General features: G+C 39.5%; 1 protein-coding gene and 1 pseudogene across 8 annotated transcripts in view; one reads left to right on the forward strand and one right to left on the reverse strand.

Annotated features, from left to right (window-relative positions):
* The window catches only part of BNC2 (basonuclin zinc finger protein 2), a 479004-nt gene that overhangs the window by 404050 nt on the left and 53958 nt on the right, over positions 1-20996 (reverse strand). The window lies entirely within an intron of this gene.
* LOC136327700 (U2 spliceosomal RNA) lies at positions 13509-13630 on the forward strand (annotated as a pseudogene).

A 20996-nucleotide genomic window follows, 5' to 3' on the forward strand; every position in this document is an offset into this window, starting at 1 on the left:
GCTACTTGAACACAAATTTCTAGATAAGACACATTAATTGCTTGGCTATTTTTGCATTCAAAGGGAATTCATCTAAACTACACGGAAATTGCATATAGACAAATCTGAGTACCTACATGTGTAACTTGGGTATATACAAACACAAACAGTGGCCCTTCTGAATTCTGTTTTACAAAGGTGGGGTGGAGGAGAAATGAAACAAAATCCCAATGTCATAACAATAAAATTCACTTAAAATTAAAAGGGGAGAGTTTGAACAGTCTAATGCTCACACACAGACACACACAAATGCATTAAGATATGCTTCACCTGTACTGACAACCCAATTACAAGTTTTCAGTTTAACAGTACTAAAATTTGGTTTTAACCTGAAACAGTTGGGGACGCAGCCTGTACAAAAGATGTGTTTCTCAGATCAAGCGGAGAGAGCTGAGACCCCTGCAACACCTAATAAAGGAAAAGTGTGATCAAACTGAGGGAAAGTCACAGACTAGTCACAAAATTACTTAGGGGAAAATACTGGTTAATATTGAGAGATTAAACCAGTTTTATTAAATCACTTTGGCTAATGCTGGTAATAGGGAGTGATGTGAAAACACTCAAACACTTAAAGAAAAGAAACGCAGGGGAAAGAAATGCTATTTTAAAAGTGTGCTTAGATCATTACAGTAAGAAGGAATTAAAGCAAAGGAAAATTTAGCTTGATTAAAAATTCTTAGCAGCACCCAGTTATCCTGGGAAATTATACCATAAGGATATTATCCATTTTTACATTTTACCTACCTAGACTAAGTTGTGGGAGTCTGTGTGTTTCTGAAGGGGAGGTGAGCAGTTGGGGACAGGGTGGAGAAATGGATGAGAGGAATACCCAGCAACCTTAGGATGGTTCCTAATATTTCTGTTTATGCCATGCATGTACTTAGTATAGTTCTTTGTATTGGTTCCTTATCTTACATTTCTCTACAAAATGTTGCAGAGTCTCCCTAAGGATTCAAGACGTATTTTAGAATCCTAAAATGATCCCCGCATCCAGACTGAGAACCTAGCGTGGCATAGCTAGAAGACGTGAACAGGTGTCAGAAACTAGCCCTGATTATTAAATCAAGAATAGAAACCACCCTCCCTCGCCCACCTCTCCCACCACCATGTGGTTCTGCATGCTGAACAGAAAGAAATGATCCCAGATCTCTGTCTTTGTTAGCCCAGAGCTCACCAGACTTTATATGTCAGGTGTATTATAAAATTAACTTTGCCAAGAAATAGTCTTCTCCCTTGCTTTAGGTTAGACTTAATGTAATGTTAAACATAGATTACACACTTTTGAATTTACTAACATTGTGATTATTATCTATAACCAACCATTTCCATTAGGCAAAGTTACATGTTTATTTCCTATGGGAATGTTTTTAAGTTTTAGTATCCTTGTATAAAACCACCTGACATTTTACCATTTCTGGGACAATAAAAGGACAATATCAACACCAAAGATCTTTTTATGAGAAGAATGAATTAGAATAACAGTGGTAAAAGCATCAAATCTTATGCACACAAAGTTATTTTTAAATAATAATACAAGATAGCATCTCTTTTTTCCCATGAAAACAGGGTATATAAACCAGAACCCATCAATTTTCCCCTAAGTCTTCTCTATTTGCTCCATACATGTAACATTGAAGTATTAAATCAGTCTACAAAATATACTGTTTTACAATTTGAATCAAATATTCTGCATGTAATTAACAAAGATGAAAGTTTCAATGTGGAGGAGGATACAGTGAAGTAAAGAAAGGAAATGGGAAGGAGGGAAAGGGAGCCAAGACAGGAACACTTCTTGAGGAGAGGGACATAAAAAGTTCTAAATATTATTTGTGGGAGTGGAGTATATGGACTGGCTGGAAGGAACTTAATTTCTGGTTACAATACGATATAATCTTCATTAAACCTTTTGAAAATCAAGACTAGTAACTAATTCACTGATGAATATGAAGTTATTGTCTAAAATATAAAAATCCCAGTTAAGTGATTTCTGAGACCTAAAGATATATATTTCTGTCTAGGATGACTTTTTTACTATTCCCCTCTGGAGTGAGATGTGAACTTGGATATTTCCGAATAGATAAATGCGTAGTAGCCAACCATAGGGCTTTATTAGTGTACTCTGTAGAACAGAGGGAAGAATACAGACAAATCCTAGTGTATTCCACCGATGTGGCAGTCAAACAAAACAATTTAACCTTTCCAAGCTTCAGCTTCCTTGTCTGGAAAATAGGAATAATAATATATAGCACAGAGCTTGCAAAAATTAGGCTATGTATGTTAGCTATGAGTATTACATAAATGTAAATTTCTATTTATAAACTAAAAAGGTTTTGAGTATGTTTCTGACAGTTGCAAGTGTTACATATACTTCAATATTTAATCTAAAATTTTCAAACACTGGTAGAACTAAATAAATGAAGCAAAATACACTAATAAAATTAAAAGTGATGACAAATTCTCTTTTGGAAGTCTTATCCATCATTTTCATTATGACTTCTTTGATTTCTTTCATTATAATTCATTATTTGACAAACACCAGAACCCAGCATCCTGTGGTCCTTCAAATTGAAAGGCACAGAGGCTAACAGCTGTTAGGATCTAGAGTCACACCAACCTTGGCTCCTACCCCAACTCTATCAATTTCCTATGCAATGTGATCTTGGGCAAGGTATTATTTCTTTCTTTCCAACCTCAATGTTTTTACTCGGGGAAGGGAAATAATAAGTATGGCTTCAATAAAAGGTCTCAGCCCTGGGATGCATAATAAACAATCTAAGACTAATTATCTAATGAAGCTCAGAGGCATTCAAAGCAACTTGCCCAAGGCCAGCAAGCTGGTGATTCTGACAGGTAAAGAACACAAATCTCTTGCCTTCCTACTCCAAAAACACAAACTCTAATATACTTGATTATCCCTCAAAGAAGAGAGCCCTATTTCCTCTCCTTCCCATCAGCCATACAATGGAGAAAGAACCACCTGTGCCATGTGACAGAAGTCCATTCCTAGCCTTGGAATTAAATGCAACATCTGTTACCATATGACTTATTGGAAACCAGAATTTGTTCACATTTGTTCACAATTTGTTCACAGTTTCTAAAGTGAATAAGTTATTTTGGTTGAGGTTTAAATAGCCTGGGTCTAAGCGTCCTCTGGCAGAACAAGGACGTTGTCAGACAGCACGGTCTCTGAGCTGCATGTGATGGGGGATGCAGGCTTGAGAACGGGTTGTTGACAATGAGATAAGAACAAAACATAAGCCCCTGCTAGATCCCAGTTTGTTGACCTGAATGATTTTAAGTGTGCTATCAATCAACATATCGGGGGCTCAAATAAATATGAAAACATTAGGAAGACGTTCAGGGTTGTTGTTTTTTAATGAAAAAATTAAAATGCCTTTGATTGTAGAAACCACAACTTCAGTTTTAGGGAAAGAGCCCCGGATGAAGAGCAAGCACATTCTCAGTTCAGTTTGTATCTCTATATGGTCCGAAGCAACGAGCAGGCTGCGTCAGCTTTCACCGGCTTTCCTACAGCTCAGGACAGGGCAGTCTGGCAGTCTGGCAGTCTTGTTGGCAAATAAGTTTGTAAAATATGTGTTACTTGATTTTGCTCACTTTTATTGTTAAAAAATGGCCACGTGATTGCATTGCCCAGGTGATACTCCTAATTACCTTCATGCTTGGGAAGGGGCTTGATTATGCTAATGTGTGCTGGAGGAAGGGTTGTCCCACCAAAAAGTTTTAAGAAAAAGGGAGGAGGAGGAGCTAGGGAGGCCGCATTGTTGCAGGAGAAGCAGCTACATGGCTGGGTGCTGAAGAAGCCAGTTTGTGCAGAGAGAAGGAGATGGGAACCAGAGGGGAATGAGCTACTGGGGCCTTTAATTCTAGGAAAACCGGGAGAAAGTCAATAGCTTTGTAGCCCTGAATGGAAAGGGAAGTGTTTTCCAGTTGTATTTACTCTCCCGCAGATGCGAGGCTAGAATAAAGGATGGCTCACCAGTTTTTGGTTCTGCTGTTTATCTACCGTCTATCCCAGGGGTTGGGAACCTATGACTCATGAGCCAGACGTGGCTCTTTTGATGGCTGCATCTGGCTCACAGACAAATCTTTAGTAAAAAAATAATGTTAAAAATATAAAACATTCTCATGTATTACAATCCTTTCATTTCCTACTGCTTATGTTCATAGTTGCGGGTGGCTGGAACCAATCACAGCTGTCCTCCGGGACAACACTAAGTTTTTATTGGATAATGCATAATGTACACGGGTCGTTGTGAGGTCAGGAAGTAAACTTCCTCCTTTTAATCAAGTAGTCAGGTAGCTAATTGCAGAAACCTTTTTGATGAAGAAGTTGGCTAAAAGAAAAAAAGATGAGGAGTATCGTACTTTTCAGCAGGAATGGACAGAGGAATTCGCCTTTGTGGAGAGGGTAGGTTCTGCAGTGTGTCTAATATGCAATGATAAAATTACATCGATGAAACGGTCAAATATAAAGCGGCACTTCAACAAACGCCATACTACATTTGCATCAAAATATCCAGTGGGGGACAGCAGTAAGAAAGCATGTCAAGAGCTACTGTGCAGAGTGCAAGCTAGTCAGCAGCAACTCTGTGTTTGGACCCAACAAGGTGACTGGAATTTGGCTAGCTTTGCTGGTGCTTTAGCAATTGTGCAAAATGGAAAGCCATTCACAGACGGGGAGTATGCCAAAACATTCATGCTTGATGTTGCCAAAGAACTTGTTGACGACTTTTCGGATAAAGACAAGATAATCAAATGAATAAAAGACATGCCTTTGTTGGCAAGAACTGTTCACGTTCGTATCATCATGATGGCAAATCAAATTGAGGCGACACAAGTGAAGGACATAAATGCAACACCATTCTTTTCTCTGGCTTTGGATGAGTCAACAGACGTAAGTCATTTATTTATCCCAGTTCAGCGTGATTGCAAGGTATGCTGTCGGTGACACACTATGTGAGGGAAGTCTTGCTGTTTTGCCTATGAAAGAGACAACAAGAGGGGAGGACTTATTCAAGTCTTTCACTGAGTTCGCTAAAGAAAACAATCTACTGATGGATAAACTTATTTCGGTGTGTACTGATGCTGCTCTGTGCATGGTGGGGAAAAACAGAGGATTCGTAGTGCTTCTTCATGAACATGAAAAGCGACCCATCCTAAGTTTTCACTGCATCCTAAATCAGGAGGCGCTTTGTGCTCAGATGTGTGGCGAGCAGCTTCATGAGGTGATGTCGCTGGTCATTCAGGTGGTCAACTTTATTGTTGCCCGAGCTTTAAATGATTGCCATTTAAAACACTGCTGGATGAAGTTGGGAATAATTATCCTGGTCTGCTTCTGCACAGCAATGTGCATTGGTTGTCAAGAGGGAAGTTGCTCAGCCGTTATGCGGCTTGTCTAAGCGAAATCCGGACTTTTCTTGAAATGAAAAACGTCAACCATCCTGAGTTAGCTAACCCTGAGTGGCTCCTGAAGTTCTACTATCTTGTGAACATGACTGAACATCTGAACCAGCTCAATGTGAAAATGCAAGGCATTGGAAATACAGTCTTATCCCTTTAACAAGCAGTGTTTGCATTTGAAAACAAGCTGCAACTCTTCATCACCAACATTGAAACAGGTCGTTTACTACACTTTGAAAAACTGGGAAAGTTTAAAGATGCATGCACAGCAGTGACCCTGCTCAACATCTTGATCTCCAGCAGCTAGCAAGCTTCACATCTAATCCCCTGCAGTCAATCAAAGCGCGCTTTGGAGAATTTTGTGAGCACACTCGTCTTTTTAAGTTCATCACCCATCCACACAAGTGTGCAGTGGACAGTGCCAACCTGAGTTACATCTCCGGTGTCTCCGTCAGAGATTTTGAGCTACAAGCTGCTGAGCTGAAGGCCTCAGACATGTGGGTGAATAAGTTCAAATCACTGAATGAAGATTTAGAAAGACTTGCACGACAGCAAGCAGAGTTGGTGAGCAAACACAAGTAGGGAGAAATGAAAAAACTTCAACTCATGAACCAGCTGATTGTCAAAACTTGGAACACGCTTCCCGTCACATACCACACACTGCAGCATGTGAGTATTGCTGTACTGACAATGGCTCTAAGTATGCATGTGAGCAGTCTTTCTCACATCTAAAGAACGTTAAGACCAACCTATGATCACATTTAACAGATGGAAGTCTTAACGCCTGCATGAAGCTTAACCTCACCACATATTAACCAGACTACAAAGCCATCAGCAAAACCATGCAGCACCAGAAGTCACATTAATGGTAAGAAGTACTTTATTCATCACTGGTTAGCAACAGCATAACAACGTTATTAAAAAGAATTCAGAGACTTATTGTACTTTAAAAGTGTTGGTCTTACATAAAATGCACACATTTACTTGTATTTAGTGTAAAACACATTGTATGGCTCTCACGGAATTACATTTTAAAATATGTGGCGTTCATGGCTCTCTCAGCCAAAAAAGTTCCCGACCCCTGGTCTATCCGAATCTATTGTGAACCTGCATGTGAATGGCCATGATTGTGGCGGTGGCCCTTGGCCTTACAAGTATCCAAGACCAAGACCCGCTGTGTTTTAATGTAGGGAATATGGATCTTGGGCTCAATTATCATCTTTATCCAAGACAGAAAGAGGATATCAAAACGAGCCCTATCTCCTCCCCATAAGGGTGTCAAAAGGAAAAGGTAACATGGTCACCTTAGTAACCATGTCAATTACCTAACACATTTTAGGCAGTTGTGATGTATAATTCTATGTCTCCTAATAACCGAGCACCCATAATAGAAGCTTAGTGTCTTATACCTTTACATGTATATAGGTGTATATACACACACAGTAAAGAGTTTCATGACATCTTCAGAAATCAATGAGATGGATATTGGGAAGGGTTGACATCATACCCGTTTCACTGATGGGAAAACCAAGGCCCAGCATATATAGATATTATTCTACTTACAACGGGGCTAAGTCCTGATAAATCTATCATAGGTTCAAAATATAAGTCCAAAATGCATTTAATATACCTAACCTACCACATCATAGCTCAGTCAAGCCTACCTTAACTGTGCTCAGAACACAATATCCACAAAAAGCTGGCAACACAGTTCACTGTAGAGAGTCAATGATGGACCTCGTGACTGTGTGCAGCCTGCTCCTGCCAAGTCATGAGAGAGTATGTAGTGCACACCCCTAACCCTAGGAAAGAGGAAAATTCAAAATCTGAAGTACAGTTTCTGCTGAATGCATACAGCTTTCATACCACTGTGGTCAGTGAAAAAAATTGTAAGTTGGGGACCATCTGTAAAAGCTTGCCTAAGTTTACACAATAAGAAAATACTGTGTCCATGCCAAGAAGCCACATCTCAAATTCTATTTCATCAACATCATAAAGGAATACACAGTTCGAACAACTGAATATAAATGTATAATTTCAATTATGTGTAAGGATGCTTTATCATTTCTTTTGATGCTGAGATGGCCAGGGTCTTGATGACTACTGATAAAGGTAGAGAAGATAATTACAATATCCTTTTAGTCTTTTTTTCTGCCCCCTGCCTACTTACTCATCTTAGTTAATGAGAGTACTAAAAATCTGTAACGCAAATATAAAGCCACTGTGGTATCTTATAGTTAAAAACTTACGCTGCTTTATAAAAAGAATGACATTGTAATATGAATTGTCCCTGATACTTGTCTACTAGGGCCCACTGTTACACAATAAGTAGGACAGGCTAGGAGCAATCTTCCACAAAACAGCATATTCCCCTCTATTCATTTATTTTGGCAGGTATGAGGCAGAAAAACTGTGATAAGGTAAAAGAACAACATTCACTCTGCCTTTGTCTTCAGTGTTACAACTCAGAAGTCCTGGAAAAACCAGCCCTCACAATACCCACAGCCCAAAGAGGCTGCAGACTAGACCCTACAGAGCTGTTTGGTGTTCCTTAACATGAATGACAACTGACTGAGCCAGACAACGCTGAACCAGACCCGAAGTTAAGCATATCAGTGAACTTTTGGGAGAAAAAGAAGGGCCCTGGCCAGCAGAACCTGCCGTGAAATCCAGAGCAATGCGTCTCAAACTGTAGGTCAAGGGCATCAGTGAACAGTGAAATCATTTTAGTGGCATTGAACATTTATATTTTGATAAATTAGAACAGAACAAAAATGTATGGCACATTGTAAAGATAAATATTATAAAAAGAAACTCTGTGTATAATTGGTCAAAAAGACTCAAAAGCCCTTATGCCTAAGGAAAAAGCCACTATCCAGTTCCTGTACCTGACACACACATTAAGGCAGATGAGGTATTGCCAGTCCTCCAGTTTTTTTTCAAAAGAAGCCAGAATTCTGAGCTATAGTATAAAATCTCCCAATTTTTAAAAAAATAACTCTGTGTACAGGCAAAACCAGACCTAGCTGAAGGCTGGACCTGCACCAACTGTCTTTGATCTCTGGCTTCAAAGAAATCCATACCCATCTTAAGAAAGGAAAGAGCACCCTGGCTGGATGGCTCAGTTGGTTAGAGAGCATGATCCTGAAGTGCAGAGGTTGCCGGTTCGATCTCAGGTCAGGGCACATACAGAGCAGATTGATGTTCCTGTCTCTCTCTCCCTCTCTCGCTTCTTCTCTCTCTCTCTCTCTCCCTCCCTCTCGTTTCCCCTTCTCTCTAAAATCAATACAATTAACATTAAAGTAAAAAAAGAGAAAGAAAGAAAATAGCAGTAAGTTTTCTTCTTTTTTTTTATTATTTTTTTTATTTTTTATTTTTCTGAAGTGAAAAGCGGGGAGGCAGAGAGACAGACTCCTGAATGCACCCGACCGGGATCCACCTGGCATGCCCACCAGGGGGAGCGATGCTCTGCCCATTTGGAGCATTCCTGTGTTGTAACTGGAGCTATTCTAGCGCCTGAGAAGGAGGCCAGGGAGCCATCCTCAGCACCCAGGCCAGCTTTGCTCCAATGGAGCCTTGGCTGTGGGAGGGGAAGAGAGAGAGAGAAAAAGGAGAGGGGAAAGGATAGAGAAGCAGACGGGCGCTTCTCCTGTGTGCCCTGGCTGGGAATCAAACCCAGGACTTCCACACGCCAGGCCAATGCTCTACCACTGAGCCAACCGGCCAGGACAAAGCAATAGTTTTCTTCCCAATGTCCTTGGGAAACTATGGTAGAGGCACTCCCAGGAGACATTTGCCCAACACCACCAGTGTGGGGAGGGAAAAGAACAGCTCCACAAGATCAGCCGAGAAAGGAAGCATGTGGCCTTGGTGACAGGGAGTGACTGGACAAAGAAACAAAACAGTGGTGAGCCTGGTGGTTTCTGTGAACCTCCCCTGAGTTGGGTTAGATGATGAGGTGGAACTCTCACACAGAAATCAACTTTCACTTTCACTTCACAGGTAGGTAAGTAGATAGATAGGGAGGAAGGTAAAGTAGGTCGATTAAATAGATTACATAGATTTATTCTGGGAGGTGTGAAAAAGATTTCAACCAAAGAATGCCATCAGCAGTCACCTTTGGGTGTTATAGCAGGAAGGGCTCTACCTGCCCATAATTTTCACCACCCTCAACTCCCCTAGAGTTCCACTGAGCAGTTTCAGGGGCATGAATAGGGGGCTCGGTGAGGAAAGAAGCTATTCACATGGCTTACTTACATTGTACTACCTGGCTGGACACAGACCTAGAACTGAAGTGGACAAGAATCTTCATTCACTGGGCTTCCTAAGTGACCCTTATTTGGCAGAAAAAGCTCTAAAATGATGTCAGGAACTTAGGCTTTGAAGATGGTGGGGCTGAGCTGAGTCTTCTTCAACCTCCCTATCCCAGGGAAAAGATTCACAAAACCAGGGAATGCTACCAGCCCACAGTCCCATTTGCCTATTTAAAAACACTTGGATTCTTCCGTGCAAATGTGCAGGCCCCCAGCCTGAGAGCTGGTCTTGCATCAAACAGAAAGCAAAGCCAGACACCAGCTCCAGACCCAGCTGTTCCCCAGGCTCGGGTGCAGGTGTGAGACCATCTCCATGAACCTCACCTGCCTGCAGTTTGTCACCTCAGTGTCATTACCACAGACAGAGATGTGGTTGGAGCTTTTGTTTTACTTCACACCAGGGGGAAGTCATTTTTGGAATTTTTCATCTTAAATAGATTTTTCTTAAATGTATGTGACACATATTCCTCACAGGACTTAATAAAATAGATATTTCTCATGCCTGGAAAGTAAACTACAGCTGCACAGATTGAGACAAAATTTATTTTTTAAAAACTAACATATTCTACTTGGAACATTCAAAATATTTATACATATTTAGGTATAATTTCTGAAAATGTTCAGTCCCAGTGAAAACAGAACTTTCTCAGCAAGTAGTTTTTAATTAATATAATGCTAATTAACAGGAAAAAGAACATTAACAAATATACATTTATTACTATATCTGGTATCTCTTTAATTTTATTTAGATAATTAATTTTAACAGGGTGACATTGATCAAATAGAGTAATAGATTCAGAGAAAACATCTCCAGATCATTTTGACATTTGATTGTTGTATACCCATCACCCAAAGTCAAATTGTCTGTCACCTTCTATCTGGTTTTCTTTGTGCCCTTCGTCCCACCCCCTCCTTCTCTCCTCCCTTCCCCTCCCCCTGGTGACCACTGCACTCTTATCTATGTCCATGAGTCTCAATTTGTGTCCCACCTATGTATGGAATCATACAGTTCCTGGTTTTTTCTGATTTACTTATTTTGCTCAGTATAATGTTATCAAGGTCCATCCATGTTATTGTAAATGATCTGATGTCATCATTTCTTATGGCTGAGTAGTATTCCATAGTATATATATGTACCACATCTTCTTTATCCAATCATCTATTGAAGGGCTTTTTGGTTGTTTCCATGTCTTGACCACTGTGAACAATGCTGCAGAGAACATGGGGCTGCATGTGTCTTTACGTATCTGGTATCTCTTTTTATCTACAGGGAAAATAATTTCAAAACACAGGGAAAGTTCCTAAACCACTTTCTTCCCATCATGGAATTAAACAGGGAAGCTATTATTTTCTGATTCTTAAAAATCTATTCTGAGTTTGATATTTTTTTAAGAAAGGGAAAAACTGATCATTTTAACTATAAAGCTTTTAGTTGCTTTAAAATGACTCCTCATAAATACATATAAAGCCCATTTCATTATAAGAGCTTAGGTAGAACCCTATAAGGGAAGGTATTCTTGTTTGTGATCTCAATGCAGAGAACACAGGGGCTTTCGTGTGGTTTTGTTGTTCTTTTATAAATCAAATGTATGCCTACCAGCAAGTGTTCAGCAGAAATACCAGTAATAGGAATGAGGTTTCCATGACATTCTTAGGTGACTTCCCAAGATCTCCTTGTCACAATCAAGATTGTTACGACAAGAAGAAATAAACCTCTGGGACTCCATAACCTCCCTAGACACAGTGTACTAAGAGGATTTGGCTTGTCACGTCTCTCCTGATTATACAATGTATGCCGGAAGCAGGGGAATGGTGACACGGACCACTGAGCTGTGGACAATGTTTTCTGGCCCCACTTGTTTCACCTTCTTATTTACTATATTGTCTGTTGTCCTGACACTTGCAGAGAAATGAGGGTGGACATAACTCCAGGCAAGAGCGATGAGAAATATTTTGCCTTGTCTATAAGGTAAGGAATGCAGGGAGGTACGTATTTAAGTACTTGGTGTGCCAGAATGGGAACACACACACACATTTATACCGAGGCACCTAATATGTCTTTACTGGCATAGAGATACAGGCATGTCTGGTTTTATACAACAGATGCTTTCCTTGAAGTTGTGATCAATGTTTTGCAACTGAAATAGTCAAAGGCACTACAGAAGCTTACTACTTAAATTTATTATGATTCCTTTCATAAACCAATATTTGCTAATGTAATCACAACTGAACTGCGTATGTTTGGATTTATTTATGTATTTAGAAATAGCATGCGAACCTATAGAGGTCACAGTTAAACCACGTAGGGATGTGTCTTTCCGTTGTAACATTTCACCTTTAGGTAAAAAGGTGGCCAGCACTTCAAATGGCAATATTTTAATTAACAGATATCCGCAAGATTTAGTTCAAACAAGAAATATAGCTCAAAGAGTTCTTATTTGGAACAGAAGCAGGGAAATTTAACATAATGTGCCAGCTGCCACACCCACAGAATATCTGGGCATGTAGGGGAGGGGAGCTCTGCATTACACCAATTCTGCCCTCTCAAAAGACTTACCAATCTAAATAAACCACATCTGTCCACTGGGATTGGCAAGTGCCTTTTTGTTCCCTATTAGTTCTAAGGCACTCAGAGAGATAATGCTATTCACTGTACCTTATGATCTCAAAGAAAACCAACACTTCAAATGATTGTCTCTATCTAGTTTGCCACACCCCCACCCCTCATAGTGTAAGTATTCAGTGTAAAGAACAAGCCATCATGAAAAGTAATTACGGGGAAGAAAGACCCCAGGAAATTACTGAACATATAATCGGCAAGACTTGCTTGACCAGCCTCCTAAAAGAGGCTGCTCAAATCCAACTCTTAAATTCCTCTTGGAGTGACTGTCCAGTTGTGAGCCCATCTTGGCTGAAGTTGCCAGCACATTCAATGCTAGAAGACAGCACAGCACTGAAGGGTAGGATGTGTGCAAACTGACTTTCAGATCATGCAATGTGCATTTTATAGCATTTTAGAAAATCATTTGAAGTAACTGGTGCATAAATTAGTCTGAGAGTTTTTCAACCACGATACGCAGCTACAGTCATGGCTTCCGGTTATTGTAGAGCAACAGAAATTCATCGCAGCTGAAGGCTACTTTGAATTAAGATAATCAAATACGTATATATTTTTTTAACTTTAAAGTCTTTACACTCTTAAAATATTACCTTCTAAGTTCACTTCCTTATTGAAAACTTCCTTTCTGAACCAAAAGAAAAAAATCCTTAACCTTTCTAACCTGTATTTTTCAACAAGTTTCCATTTTCATTATTATAAATGGATATCCAACTCTGATAATCAGATTTGCTTCCTCCTTATAATAAGGGGAAAGCTCAAGGTGGCAATAGAGGGATAATTCTCTATTCGAGAAAGCAGGAATATTAAATTAGCTACTCGGACCACATGACTCTGTAGTGAGAGACTAGTCCAGGCTTCCTTGCCTTGAGGTCAGAAGCTGCTCACCCCTTTGTTCCCTCATTTGACCTCTGCTTTATCTCATCTATTAACACCTTTCTTTCCTAATTTTCCTTACCCAGACCACTGATGTCAAGTAGCTAAAGGGGAAAAAGGGAGGGAGGCACCTATGTGAAAACCACCACCACCACAGATAAAAATAATAAAAATGTATATAATAATAAAAACTAATACCTACACAGTATAAAAACAGTTATGTACAATAGACATGGATGATGATAGCTTCTCAGCCTTTTGGCTAAGATCAAGTATAGTATCTGTTCTTATCAGCCGTTTAACAATAGACATAGATGAGCCACACATGGAATTTAAAATTTTCTAGTAGCAACAGTAAACATTTTTTAAAGATGAGATCAATTTGAATATAATTTATTTAACCCAAATATTATCATTTCAACATGAAATATAAAATCTGAGGTATTCAGTATTGCAGTTTTTATACCAAGTTTCTTAAATCTAGTGTGTATTTTATACCCATAGTATATCTCCACTTGGCCTAGCCACACTTCTAATGCTCAAGGTCCTCGTGTAGCTAGTGGCTTCTGAATTGGATGGTGCAGCCCTTTGAGCCGCCAGGTGATGATGCTCTAAGTGCTCTAAATGTACAGATTCATTTGATCCTAACAACAATTCTAAGAGCTAAATACTACCATTATTCTCCTTCTACAGATGAAGAACTTCAAGAGCAGAGACCCCAATCACAAGCTGGTAGGTAACAGAGGGAAAATTCAGACCTTGGCCATCTGGCTACAACTACTATGCTATTTATTAAGAGCCTACTGGGTGTATGACAGACAGACAATGAGCTTCACATCTAAATAAATCCTCTCATGTGATCCTCAGAACAACCCAAGCAAGTAAGTATCAATACCCCAATTTTACATACTGCTTCATCTTTAATAAAAAACAACTAGAGTAGGAACATCATGATTTCACAAAGTAACAAATGGGGGACAATAGTAAGGATGACCATTACAGAAGATACTATACTACAAGGTAAATTAAAAGAGAAGTACAAAGTGCTGTTTAGATTTAGAGTGAAAAACATTATCCCATTATCCCATCTCTTAAGAGAACAGGCAAGGCCTTCACAAAAGAGTTAACATTTAAAAAGGACTTAATTAGGAACCTAGAATAAAGTGCTCCAAAATCAAAGGAAGGATATGAAAGAAATCAGCTCTATAGGGTATTGAAGGAGTGGCAAAATAGTTCACAAAGGGCTGCGATGTGGCATACCTAGAGAAAACACATTATCAGATGTCATGTTGAAGTTACCCATGGACCACAGCATGGAAAACCTCAAATCCTGTGTGAAGTTTAAGGAGACAAAGCAGCATGATCAAAATGAGCCTTAGGTAAAAAACACTCTAGCAACACTGGGCAGGATGGACAGCAACAAGAGAGCTTAAATATGGAAGGTTGGCAAGGATGCTGTTAAGATGATCTAGGCAGGCAACTGCAAAGGTCACAGTCAACTGTAAAACAGGAGGTGAATATGAGGCTTTGTGGGTGTGCAATCCTTAGGTATGGGGTCTGAAGTCAAAGAGTTTCAACCCTTGGTGATGAGTGGAGTGGTGGAACCATTAACAGAAACTTCTGGATATAACGTAAGTAGGAGTTTTATTCCCTCATTTTATTGCAGCCTATACTTCCTGCTTTATCTGTGCTTCCCTAATCAAGATGTGTACTACTATCTACTGACCTTACATATCTGGTTCTTATTTTAAAGAACTCCTTCCCTAGCAAGCAGTTAGTGACGAGCAGAAAATGGTGAAATGAATTATCTTTCAACTAAGAAGGACTCTACATCTCCAAGTTCTTCCAACTGAAGACAGAAGAATCATCTCTGACTCCAATTTCCAGCACAGCTGAATAATGTCCTGTAAGGGCTTAACAAACGGCCGTGCTGAAAATACTGGTCTTTTGCTTGAAGCTCTTAATGTTTTAAAGGAAAAGTTAAAAACAATTTCCCTACTGCCTACTTCCCTTTGCATTTATTTATAATTTTTCAAGTTTAATTAAAAAATACTTCTACTTTAAGCAAATATTTCCTTTTTTCCTCCTTTAATTACCTGACAAACGGTAGTAAAGCTGCATAAATTTTGCCTGAGGTTAAAGCTGGAGTAGAGCCTAATCACCAGCTTGAGACATTGTTCTGGCCAACTAAAGCAGAACACATTTCTCCCATGTGTTTGAACAATACTTAGGCACTTCCGTTAAGGTCTCATTTACCCAGTATTGATTCTGATTAACCCTCTTTCCTGATTTATGTGGGAAATCTGGTGTTCTTCATACTACCACTGCATGATTAAGAAAATGAACCCCAATGCAGTGGAGTTCAGGGGTGCACACAGTCTTCAGTAGAGAACACGAACAATATATCATTCCTATTCGGTTACATGCCAACTTGGGCAGCCTTCTTCAGATTCAACTGTTCTAAACAAATCTTCTGGTTATTCTGCTGTGTTCCATGTTCCAAGTACAGTAATGAGAGCAGGTTAAAAGTCAAGGGAAAATATAGGTAAATGAGCCCTGGCTGGTTGGCTTAGTGGTAGAGCATTGGCCTGGCATGTGGATGTCTGGGGTTTGATTCCCAGTCTGGGCACACAAGAGAAGGACCCATCTGCTGCACCCCTCCCCTTACTTCCTCCCCCTCTCTCCTACAGCCATGGCTTGAATGAAGCAAGTTCACCCCAGGCATCAAGGTTGGCTCCAGGCCTCTGCCTCAGGCACTAAGAAGAGGTCAGTTGCTGAACAACAGAGCAACATCCCAGATGGGTAGAGCATTGCCCCCTGTGGGCTTGCCAGATGGAACCCAATCTGGTCACATGTGAGAGTCTGTTTCTGCCTCCCCTCCTTTTACTGAATAAAAAAGAAAAAGAAAAGAAAATATAGGTAAAATAAACACCAAAAATAAGTATTAAGCAATCAAGAATGACCAGTATAAGCTAAGAAACACTGGGAAATAAATGGCACTTACATAAAACAATGAATCTCAAAGCTAAATACACACACACACACACACACACATACATACACACACACACATACACACACACGTTATGTGCGTGTGCTTTTTATTTTTCTTAAGAGGTTCCAATCCAAATTCTCAGGCTCAAGTGTTTAGTCTTACATGTGTGGTCCAAAGATGCTCAAAGCACTTTTCTTATCCTACAATTCAATCTAGTAATAAAAGTATGGTGCTCTGGAAGACTGAATTCATGGCAGCTGGGAAGTTTCACTGGAATCAAATGATCTCATCCACCAACCATCCAGGACTCCCCAAAGTTTGGAAGTGCTCTTGTGTCACTGAAGATCTCTCCAGCAACTGACAAGGGAAGTAGAGAGGGTGAGGAGGCAGCTACCTTTCCATTTAGGGAAATCTTCCTAAATTCAAGTCCACTTTTCCATCTAAGATTAAAAAAAACACATAAGCAGAACACCTGACCACAAAATAAAATCTATCTTTGACATGGGTAGTTGTAAGGGATCTCAGGTAACTACCTACTCAGGTACATTTGTGTACACACCAAATAGACTGTGTGCCAAAAAATAGGAGATCCGAGAGACACTGGATACCTGCCTGAGCCATCAATGCCCAACCTTCTTTGGAGGCAAATGGTTGCTATTTGAGGAAAATATCAAAGAAATCTAGAGGCAATGGTGATATGATAACTATTAAAAATAACAATGGCAGTAACCGTGCCCTGTGGAGCTAAGGATGTCTGGAAGATACAAAGTTGTGGATTCTGAAAAATCCTAATTCAAATTAAAACACTTTGGGACAACTCAAACTTTTTGAATTCCCATTTCTTCATCTGAGGGGGGGGGAGAAGAAGAGAGAGGAAGGGGGGAGGGGGAACGGAGGAAGGGAGAGGGAGAGAAGGAGGAAGAGGGAGAGGGAGAGAGGGAATGGTGATGGGGTGAGGGAGGGGAGAGGAAGAAGAGGGAAAGAGGGGGAGAGAAGTGAAGTAGCATAAACCTAGAAAGTTTTCTGAAGATAAATTTAGCAGTGTTGATGGAAACACCTGGCACACAGAAAGTGTTTCACAAATATTCATTCATTACTTTCCCTTCCAGAGTACAGTTCATGGTGCCTTAAACAAATCAGAGAGAACTGGCCCACCAACAGGAATAGAACCAGGATTTACAGCTTTCGCTCCTATGGAGGCTTATATTCACTCAACAAGTATTTATTGAGTACTCAGGGTGTGCCTGGCACTGTTTGGGACATTTTGGAATATATTTGCTTTAATTTCTACCTTTGTGGGGTTTGGTTTACTTTTATTTTTTTAGGGTAAAAGATTGAAAGCAAAATTTCCTCAAAACAGAATATCCATTTTAGGATGACAGTGTGTGTGCCTCACTGTTTCGATGCAGGCATGATTCATATTTATTATTTGTGCTATTCATTTGATGCCAACCTAAATGTCAGGGGAAAAAAAGCAAGACTGAGGAAGAGTGGGTCCTGAAGTTGGACCAAAATTAATACAATGTGAAATCACAGACAGGAAGGGAGAAACATCAACGAGTAGTTGCAGCACTTTGGTTGTTCATTGATTGCTTCTCATACATGCCTTGAGACTGGGGGGCTCCAGCCAAGCCAGTGACCCCTTGCTCAAGCCAGAGACGTTGGTCTCAGAGCAGCAATCTTGGGCTTCTAGCCAGCAACTTTGGGGTCATGACTCTGATCCCAAACTCACGCCAGATGAGCCAATGCTCAATCCGGTGACCTCAGGGTTTCGAACCTAGGTCCTTAGCATCCCAGAACAACGCTCTATTCACTGCACCCGACCACCTGGTCAGGCTCAAATTTTAAATTTATTAAAAGGGATAAAACATGTTTTATAAGGTTCAGAAGGACCTGGACTAGAGGATACTAAAGATCTCTTCCTTTCTAGTATCTGCTTATTGACAATATGCTCTGGATTCACTTGATCTCAGAGCTTGGTAACAGAAATATAAAGTCCCTTAATCACTTGTCCCTCAAGTGATTAAGCACTTAAATATTTTAACAAAAATAAGTGAACAACAAAAAAAGGTCACTGTATGTATCATGAGAAAAATGTCAAGAAATGAGTGAGAGCATGAGCAGTGGTGGCACCGAGGACAGAGCGTCAACTCAGAATGCTGAGGTGGATGGTTTGAAACCCAAGATCACAAGCTTCAGTGCAGGGTCATCAACTCGATCCCAAGGTCTCCTGGATAGAGCCCAAGGTTGCCAGCTTGAGCAAGGGGGTCACTGGCTTGGCTTGAGCCCTAGGTCACAGGTCCAATCTCGAGTCAAGGCATGTACAAGAAGCAATCAATGCACAACTAGGTGGAGCAATGACTTGATCTTTCTTTCTTTCTTTCTCTCTCTCTCTCTCTGTCCCCCCTCCCACTCCCACTCTCTTGCTCTAAAAAAAGAGAGATTAACTCAAACCTCTGTCTGTTTTTTTTAATTATAAGCTATCTGTACAACAAATCCTCAAGAAGAAGGTAAATAATTAAGTAGAGATATGTTGGATTTCAGAGTCATTACAAAAGTATAATATATGATACAGCTATGTCTTCCTTTAAAAAACAGAAATACTAGTGGGAAAACTATGTCACAGTTTTTAATAAACTCTGTCATAGCAGTGGAAATGATGTCCTACTAGAAAAGAGTCCAAATATGTCAACTAGTAGGACCACATTTATTATTATACTTATTTATTTTAAATTTAATTTTAATTATAGTTGACATACAATATATTATCTTCAAGTGTATAACATAGTGATTCAACAGTTATATACCTTATAAAATGGTCCCTATAATAAGTCTAGTGACCATCTGTCACCCTACATAGTTATTAGAATATTACTGACTCTGTTCCCTATGCTGTGTACATTTAGGTTGGCATCAGACGAATAGCACAACATTATTTCTGGACACTGATGAGAGATATGCAGTCCAAGCTAATACCCATAGAAACTGAAGGATTACATACTTTTAAGACTATATTTATGTTGCATACCAGGCACTCTGCAAATTTCACCTCATTTAATTTCTACCACTCCTTGAGATATGTATTTTTAATGCCTATATGGCAATAATAAGGCCCAGAGAAGTTAAAAGCTTTACCCAAGGTCATATTGCTAAAAAGTAAAAAACAAAACAAAACAAGATTCAAATGATGGCTTTTGGTTCCACATCCCTATTTTTAACTATGCCTCTACTGTCATTAAAAACCTCCCGAGAAATATACTTCCCAGGTAGGAAGCTTAACTTTCAGAGCACGTCATATTTATTTCCATCTTGATAATTGTCTTCATATTCGACTTAGTGAGGTCACTAAAAACTTGGTCCTAGAAAAAAACTATTTGTCACAAATACAAATTATAAACCCAACTGAAATTTTTATTTTTATTTTTGGAATTGACAAAGCAACTACTCACATTAAACTAAAATGGACCGAGTATATAAAGGGAAGGGATAAAAACACGAAAGGCTGCACAACAGGGTGGTACTCAGTTTGATGAATCCCAAACCAAATAGCCAGTGGACAACTCACAGAACGGAGCAATGAGCACAGAAAGGGATTCACGTAGGAAATATGATACAATGAGTCATAAACAGCAACAGGTCTGCAGGCCTCAGCAATGTCAAGTTGGCCTTATTTTTATTTAATATTTTTCTTTCTTTTTCTTTCTTTTTTTTCTCTTTCTTTCTTTCTTTTTAGAGAGAAAAGAGGAGTGAGAGATTTCCTGTTACACTTATTTATGCATTCACTGCTTCATTCTTGTATGTGCCCTGAACCAGGGATTGAACCCGCAAACTTGGCATATAGGGACAACACTCTAACCAACTGAGCTAACGGCCAGGGCCTCAAGTTTACTTTTAATGTTCTACAGCCTGTTGTTCTTGGAGTAGGGGGACAGAGAGTAGTGGCTACAGATATTTCTTTGCCTTAATAACTTAATGATGTTTTCATTTTATGCAGGAAAGAGAAAAAAATTTCTTTTAATTTCTGATATACAAGACAATGATTCTAAAGCTATGGGCTTCCTGAATAAAAATCACCTCTCTTTTGTGTAGATGTATATCAATATAAAGCACACCCTGGCAGTATCTTTAAGTTACCTCCACAAGAGTAGAGTGTATAAACAGCAGGGGGTTATGATGGATCAGGCTAAATTAACACAGTTGTGGGGAGTTTGGGGGACATTCTATAACTAAGAATATCCAAAATCCAAGGCAAAGGGTTCATACCAACTGCAACAAGTTACAGAATGAACAACCTGAGGCCAGTTTTTTAACCTCCTTTTTCTCTACTTCCCTATCTCTAAAAATGGAATTGTAATTTAACATAATTTAAATAACAATACAGAATATAAAGTGTTAGCACTGCATTAAATAAAGCATGCATAGAAACTCCAGAGATACACACACACAATATCCACTAAAATCACCTGTATAGTGTTTTCATGTGGTTGTATGTATTTGATAAGCACATCGTCTCATAACTGAATATTAATCAACATACATCACTAAAGCGATTAAATAACTCTTATTTCTCCTCCACTCATTAGCCATATTCATCCTTTCAAGGAAGGATGGAAATGGAAGAACAAATGGAAAATACACATACATATCATGCCCCATATTTAATAAAAAGTGTGGCAGCTTTTCATTTAACAACTGCATACCAATGAATGAGGTGGATGGACATTTGACCAAAGAA

This window comes from Saccopteryx bilineata, chromosome 2 (assembly GCF_036850765.1).
Source record: "Saccopteryx bilineata isolate mSacBil1 chromosome 2, mSacBil1_pri_phased_curated, whole genome shotgun sequence".
Classification (NCBI taxonomy): domain Eukaryota; kingdom Metazoa; phylum Chordata; class Mammalia; order Chiroptera; family Emballonuridae; genus Saccopteryx; species Saccopteryx bilineata.